Source organism: Pipistrellus hanaki (genome assembly GCF_964339955.1).
Source record: "Pipistrellus hanaki genome assembly, chromosome: 12".
Classification (NCBI taxonomy): domain Eukaryota; kingdom Metazoa; phylum Chordata; class Mammalia; order Chiroptera; family Vespertilionidae; genus Pipistrellus; species Pipistrellus hanaki.
The window spans coordinates 48,298,441-48,306,398 of NC_140514.1; positions in this window are offsets into that span (position 1 = coordinate 48,298,441).

A 7,958-nucleotide genomic window follows, 5' to 3' on the forward strand; every position below is an offset into this window, starting at 1 on the left:
TAAAATAATATATTGTATATGAATGTGATTCAGCCATTAAAAAGAAGAAAGCCTTACTGTTTGTGACAGCATGGATGGACCTAGAGAGTATTATGCCAAGTGAAAGAAGTCAGCCAGAGAAAGACAAGTACCATATGATTTTACTTAAATGCAAAATCTAAAGAACAAAATAAATGAACAAACAAAATAGAACAGATTCATAGATACAGAGAACAAACTGATCGTTGCCACAGGGGAGGGGAGCTGGGGGACTGGATGAAAAAGGTGAAGTGGCCTGGCTCAGTGGTTCAGCATTGAGCTATGAACCAGGAGGTCACAGTTCAATTCCTGGTCAGGGCACATGCCCGGGTTGTGGACTCAATCCCCAGTGTGGGGTGTGCAGGAGGCAGCTGATCAATAATTCTCTCTCATCATTGATGTTTCTATCTCTCCTCTCCCTCCTTCTCTGAAATCAATCAATAAAAATATATTTTTTTTTTTTTAAAGAAAAGAGCTGAAACTGGTTTAGAGCGTCGGCCTGTGGACTGAAGGGTCCCGGGTTCAATTCTGGTTGCAGGCACATCCCCAGTAGGGGGTGTGCAAGAGGCAGCTGATCGATGACTCTCTCTCATCGATGTTTCTAACTCTCTATCTCTCTCCCTTCCTCTCTGTACAAAATCAATAAAATATATTTTTTTAAAAAAGAAAAGAAAAGAAAAGAAAGCCGAGACCGGTTTAGCTCAATGGATAGAGCGTCGGCTTGGGGACTGAAGAGACCCGGGTTCGATTCCGGTCAAGGGCATGTACCTTGGTTGCGGGCATATCCCCAGTAGGGGGTGTGCAAGAGGCAACTGATCGATGACTCTCTCTCATCGATGTTTCTAACTCTCTATCTCTCTCCCTTCCTCTCTGTACAAAATCAATAAAATATATTAAAAAAAAAAAAAAGAAAGAAAAGAAAAGAAAAGAAAAGAAAAAGGTGAAGTCATTAAGAAGTACAAATTGGTAGTTACAAATAATCATGGAATGTAAACTACAACATAGGGAATCCTATATAATAAAAGCCTAATATGCAAGTCTACTGAATGGCAAAACAACTGGTCACTATGAGGTGCACTGACCACCAGGGGGCAGATGCTCAATGCAGGAACTGACCCCGGCTCACAGGCCCCAGGCCAGCCAAGGCAGGTGCCAGTGGAGGGGGGGGGGGGCGGGCTTATCACCCTACCAGTCACTCTGCAGATTAGCCCTGGTCGCCGGCCAAGCCTAGGGACTCTACCCATGCACAAATTTTGTGCACCAGGCCTCTAGTATAGTCAATAATATTATAATAACTATGCATGGTGCCAGGTGGGTACTGGAAACATTGGAGGAATCACTTTATAAATTATATGATAGTCTAACCACTACCCTGTACACCTGAAATTAACATAAAAGAATATTGAATGTCAACTGTAATTGAAAAATAATTTTTTACAATGTCCAGACCTGTAAAGAATTTTTATGATTTTACTTGAGCCAAACTGACAACAATTGCCGGAAGCAAACTCTCAACAAATTGAGAAAATGATTCAGAAAATGGCAGTTTCATACTTATTTATACATTAGAATCAAAGAAGATGTAAGGGGGTGGTTACATGAAGAAAATTTTTAAATATATTTTATTGATTTGTTTACAGAGAGGAAGGGAGAGGGATAGAGAGTCAGAAACATCGATGAGAGAGAAACATCCATCAGCCTCCTCCTGCACACCCCCCACTGGGGACGCACCCACAACGAAGGTACCAGAATCGAACCTGGGACTCTTGAGTCCGCAGACCGATGCTCCATCCACTGAGTCAAACTGGTCAGGGCTGGTTACATGAAAGTATTGGTGGTAGGTTAGGGAGGAGATCTGTGAGACTGGATAAAGAGTAAAACAGAGAGACACTCCTCTTTTCCACTGGCGGGCGGGCGTAGGGTCCTTAGCACTGACTGCACATGGCAAGCAGGATAGCAATGAGGGTGCTGCGTCTCCAGCTCTGGTGCAGTGGGTGTGCCCCCAGAGCCCTGGAGAAGACTGACATTTCAAAGGAATGTTATCTTCGATGCAAAAAGATACAAGACAGGCTCACGTAAGGTAAAGACCGACCTTTGTCAAGGAAGCTACAGGCCTTGGATGTGCTCTTGGTTGGGAATATTTATGTTGAGTCCACCCTACGTGGTTGCTTTCAGTCCGAGTTTGTAAGGCCTGCATTGCAGGCTTCCCCTGAGCTGGTCAGGCACAGTGTGTTCCCCTTTTCGTCCACACTGGCAGTGTGACCCACACTGGAGCAGGGTCACACTGCCAGTTCAATAGAAGAACCAGGATTCTAACCCTGGCTGGTCTAGCGTCAAAGCTGGTGCTAGGTCTGCAACACCTCACCCTCCTACCAGCACAGGGAGAGAGCCGGGAGCCGCAGGCAAAGCCCACAAGAGGTCAGGCGACAACAGGCCTGGGACGAGGGCGTGGCCCTGGCTCCCTGACACGGTGGTAATAGGACGTTTTTCTTTCTTGGGAAACAGCTTCAAAATTTCTAACCAGCATGACTTTCTCCAAGGCCCACGAATGGGACCTGGGCTCAGGAAATCAATTCAAAGCTTGGTTCTAGCCCTGTCCATCTGCGTCATGCTGGGCAGCCTCACCCCACTGAGCCTCCCTCCTCTGACCAATGGCTCTCTGGCAGATTCCTCTCGTAAACCCCTCCTCTGAAGCGTGGTGATCCCTGACTCCCTCCTCAGTGCGACCCCCATGCGCTGGGCACCAAGGCCACTGGGCCCAGCGGGTCGACAGCCTCCAGGAGAAAACTCTTCAGCCACACCCACTAACAAAGATGGGCAACCGCACCAGCCTGCTCCCAGACAGCTGCTCAGGCCTTGCTGGGCACAGTCCTTCCAGAGCATTCCCATTTCCTACACTTTTTAAAAATATATATATATATTTTATTGATTTTGTACAGAGAGGAAGGGAGAGAGAGTTAGAAACACCGGTGAGAGAGTCCTCGATCAGCTGCCTCTTGCACACCCCCCACTGGGGATATGCCTGCAACCAAGGCCCATGCCCTTAACTGGAATCGAACCCAGGACCCTTCAGTCCCCAAGCCGACACTCTATCCATTAAGCCAAACCGGTTTCGGCCATTTCCTACACTTTTGAAGGTAAAATTTACAGTGAAATGCACAAATCCTCAGAGTTCTGCTGGAAGCCAATTCCAGCCTGTCAGCAGGGCTGAATCACCTGGGACAGCTAAAAGGGATCTCCCCCAAACCAATAGGATAACTGCTTCCTGCCAGACAACTCGGAGCAAGTTCATCTGCATGTTATTGCCTCCTATTGGCCAAACACCTGGACAGCTGTAGGCTATTCCCCAATTTGACAATGCTTCTGTAAAAAACAAAAACAAAAGCAGGGTCCTGAGACAAGGAGATAGTCTTTAGCTCCTTTAGCTGAAGCTCCTCTGACTCACAACGCCTTTCAAAGGACTCCTTATTGAATCTACCCATCAGCCCCTTCTCCAGATTGCTGAACCCTTTGTCATGCTGGAACAGGAACCCCGGCAGTGTATGCAAACACCCATGTCATCCAAGATACCCCTGTCCAGATAGAAAACACTTCCACCACCACCCTCAGAAGGTGGCTCTTCCGCCACAGCTTCTCCTGCATGGGGACCGGGGACCGTGTCAGCTCATCCCTGTGACCCAGCAGAGCACCCAGCAGGGGACAGACACTCCAAAGAATTGTTATAGATGTTTTCAGATTAGAGAGCACAATCCCCACATTCTGGTTCTGCTCCAGCCCCTGTCGCCTGGGGGAACTTGCTTAAACAGGTTCCTTGCCCGTGAAGCAAGGACAATAAATACCACAGCCCTCCTACTGTGGGGAACTGAAAAAGGGCCTGGATATGTACAAGGTGCTGTGACCATTATTGTTATTATTATTTCAACAGTTGTTAGTGAAAGCTGTATATAACTTTTTTCCTGTTAGGTCTCAATTGTTTCTTCCTTGTATTGGCCCTTTTCCTGCCCTACTCGGTGAGATTGGCTTATGGCCAAGGGTCTTTTATGTTTTGTTGCTGCTTTTTAAAATATATTTTATTGATTTTTTTACAGAGAGGAAGGGAAAGGGATAGAGAGTTAGAAACATCGATGAGAGAGAAACATCGATCAGCTGCCTCCTGCACACCCCCTACTGGGATGTGCCCACAACTAAGGTACATGCCCTTGACTGGAACTGAACCTGGGACCCCTCAGTCCGCAGGCCAACGCTCCATCCACTGAGCCAAACAAGCCAGGCCTCTTTTTGTGTCTTTACCCAGCGTTAGTCTGGTGGTAACCACCTTCCTGGGTGAGTGCCCCCATGAACAGCTGTGCCACCAGCTGCACTCGTTTGGTGTAGATGGCATATTTCTTCCTGTAAACGGGGACGACTTTGCCAATTTGCTGCCCTAAGTGGTGTCCTTGCGCAACTGCACCTCATCATGCTTTCGGATGGGCATGGATGGAACATTGTACTTCTTTCTGTCTCAGCTCTTTGGAAAGAGGAGACATAACCTTCCCGCCAAGGGGGGAGGTGCACAGAAAGGCCCTTCGTGTTCTTACTCCGGTCAGAAGTCACAGAGGGATTGGACTTCATTTTGGCCACTGGTGCTTCAGCAAAAGGACAGAGTGCCCGTTATTATCAATAAACTCCTAGGACAAGCATCTGGCTGAAACAAACCAGGACAGGAAGGCATCAGACACTGACTTCCGGGCTGGGCTGCTTGGACTCTGGCCAACGTCTGAGGGCACCCCAAACGGACAGCTTTCCGCTTCTGTGTCCGTGGACCCGGGATCTGAACTGATTTCCAGGGCTAAGAGTTTCCTGAAATTGCACAGGATTCTCCCTAAGTTATTTCCCTCCCTGCCTCACAGCCCTCTGTGAGCCTCAGTCTCCCAGTAAAATGCTGGGTCCCTTCTGGCTGCTCTGACTCCAGCCGAGAAGCACAGTTCAGGCTGAGCTGCTGCATTTCCTCAGCCTGCGGGGCTGACGGGGATCTGTCACAACACCCTGGACATTCCTTTGATGACACTGAAAGTGACACTGCTAGTCTTTAAATCTCATCTGCAACGAATCTTTCTAGATCATTTCAACCAGTTTTGAGGAATGGCCAGGGATCTGGACGGCCATTTTTTCTGCATAAAACTCAAGATTTGAAACATTTTTGTTTGTTGTTTGTTTTGTAATCCTTACCCTAAGTTATTTTTTTCATTGATTTAAAAAATATATTTTATATATATATATATATATATATATATATATATATATATATATATATATATATATATATTCTGACTTCAGAGAGGAAGGGAAAGGGAGAGATAGACTTATCAATGATGAGAAAGAATCATCGATCGGCTGCCTCCTGCATGCTCCACACTGGGGATTGAGCCCACAACCCAGGCACGTGCCCTGACCAAGAATTGAACTGTGACCTCCTAGTTCATAGGTCAATGCTCAACCACTGAGCTACACCGGCTGGGCTCCATTGATTTATTTTTATTTTTATTTTTTTAGAGAGAAAGTGAAAGGGAGGGAAGAAGGGGGGAGAGAGAGAAACACAGACATCAGAGAGACAGATTGATCGGTTGCCTTCCGAACGTGCCCAACCAGGGCTGGAGAATCTGCAACCGAGGTGCAGGAATTAAACCTTTTGGTCTGAGGGCTGATGCTCTAACCACTGAGCAGCCAGTCAGGGCTGTTTTTCAATCCTCACCCAGGGGCATGGAGAGAGAGAGAGAGAGAGAGAGAGAGAGACTCATCAATCAGCATCAATCAGTTGCCTTGTGTATACGCCCCAACTGGGGATTGAACCCAAAACCCAGGTATGTGCTGACCCAGAATTGAAGCACAACCTTTTGGTGTGTGGGACATGGCTCAACCAACTGAGCCACTCCAGCTGAGCTGTTTTGTTGTTGTTACTATTGTTGTTTTAAATCCTCACCAGAGGATATTTTTTCCATTAATTTCTAGAGAGAGTGGAAGGGAGGAAGGAGAGAGAGAGAAACATCAATGAGAGACACATTGATTGGTTGCCTCCCACGTCAGCCCCTACCAGGGCGGGGCTGGAGAACTTGCTACGGAGGTGGTGCCCTTGACTGGGAATCAAACCCTCGACCCCTCAGTCTGTGGGCCAATGCTCTAACCACTGAGCAACTGGCCAGAGATTTGTTTTGTTTTATTTTGTTTTTAATATTTTTTATTTATTTATTTTTAATATATTTTATTGATTTTCCACAGAGAGGAAGGAAGAAGGATAGAGAGCTAGAAACATTGATGAGAGAGAAACATCAACCAGCTGCCTCCTGCACACCCCCTACTGGGGATGTGCCCGCAACCAATGTAAATGCCTTTGACCGGAATCGAACCTGAGACCTTTCAGTCCGCAGACCGACGCTCTATCCACTGAGCCAAACCGGTTCTGGCAGAGCTGTTGTTTTTTATTCACTCATGGATGCTCAGAGGAACCCTGGACATGACATTCTAGAATTCTGGTGACCTCTTAAAAAGGGGGACTGTCCAGGACAGTAGGAATAAGTGGACCAGGAGGGGCAATGTGAGGGCAGGGGTGACGCTGAATGATTAGGGAGGAGGGACTGGTCCCCAGAGAGGACACAAGAGGGCAAACTTACCCTTCAAGGCCAGGGTCACAGCGGATCCTCATCACTACTGCAAAGTCATGATAAGAGCTAAACTATTGAATGATGGCACTATATGCCAGGCACTGTCCTTTATAGAATTTTCTCGTTTAACCCTTCCATTTACCCTCTACAGTAGATTGTCTTGTTTTCTTCATTTTATAGACAGGACCCATTTAGTAAGTGGCAGAGAACAGTTTGAAAGCCAGGTGGTGGGACCCTAAGCCTCCTCCCCCTCCACCCCCAACCCTCACTGCCCACAGCCTCCTGAGGGGGAGCTGGGCTGATATGGCCCCCTCCTCCCTGCCAGGCCCTGCTCTCCCTCCTCCTCCCCAAGGCCCACCCTGCTCTCAGCCTTGAATGCTAGTGCCAGCGGAGTCATTTCACATGAAAGGACATATTTTTATTTCATGCCGGGACCGGTTTGGCTCAATGGATAGAGCGTCGGCTTGGGGACTGAAGGGTCCCGGGTTCGATTCCGGTCAAGGGCATGTACCTTGGTTGCGGGCATATCCCCAGTAGGGGATGTGCAAGAGGCAGCTGATCGATGACTCTCTCTCATCGATGTTTCTAATTCTCTCTCTCTCTCCCTTCCTCTCTGTACAAAATCAATAAAATATATTTAAAAAAAAAAAAAGAAAGGACATATTTTTATTTCAAATATACTCACAAGAAATTGCAAAAAATAATACAGAATACTGATACATGCTACAACCTGGACAAAATTTTAAACATCATGCTAAGTAATAATCTAGTCACAAAAGACCATATATTATGTGATTTGACTTATATGAAATATCCAGAATAGATACTAGTAAGTCTATAGAGAAAGAGAAAGCTTAGGAACAGACACAGAAAGACTGCCTAGGGCGGAGGGTGCTAGGGGGGACTGGTAATGGACACAGGTTTCTTTTGGGGGTGATGAAGATGTTCTAAAATTAGATTGTGGCCAAGGTTGCACTGAAATTATACTACAAAGCATTGAACGGTACACTCGGTAAAGCTGTCAGCAAACAAAAAAACAAAGGGGCTCTGTAACATTTGAGTGCCAAGGCCACCCTTGACCCATTTCCCCCAGTTAAAAAAAGAGTATAGGGCCCGGCTGGTGTGGTTCAGTGGTTGAGCGGCAACCGATGGACCAGGAGAATTCCTGGTCTTTGTGCTAGTACATGCCTGTGTTTCAGGCCAATCATTGACCAGCTGCCTCCTGCACGCCCCCTACTGGGGATCGAGTGTGCAACCCAGGCAAGTGCCCTCGGCCGAATGGAACCCTGGACCTCTCAGGCC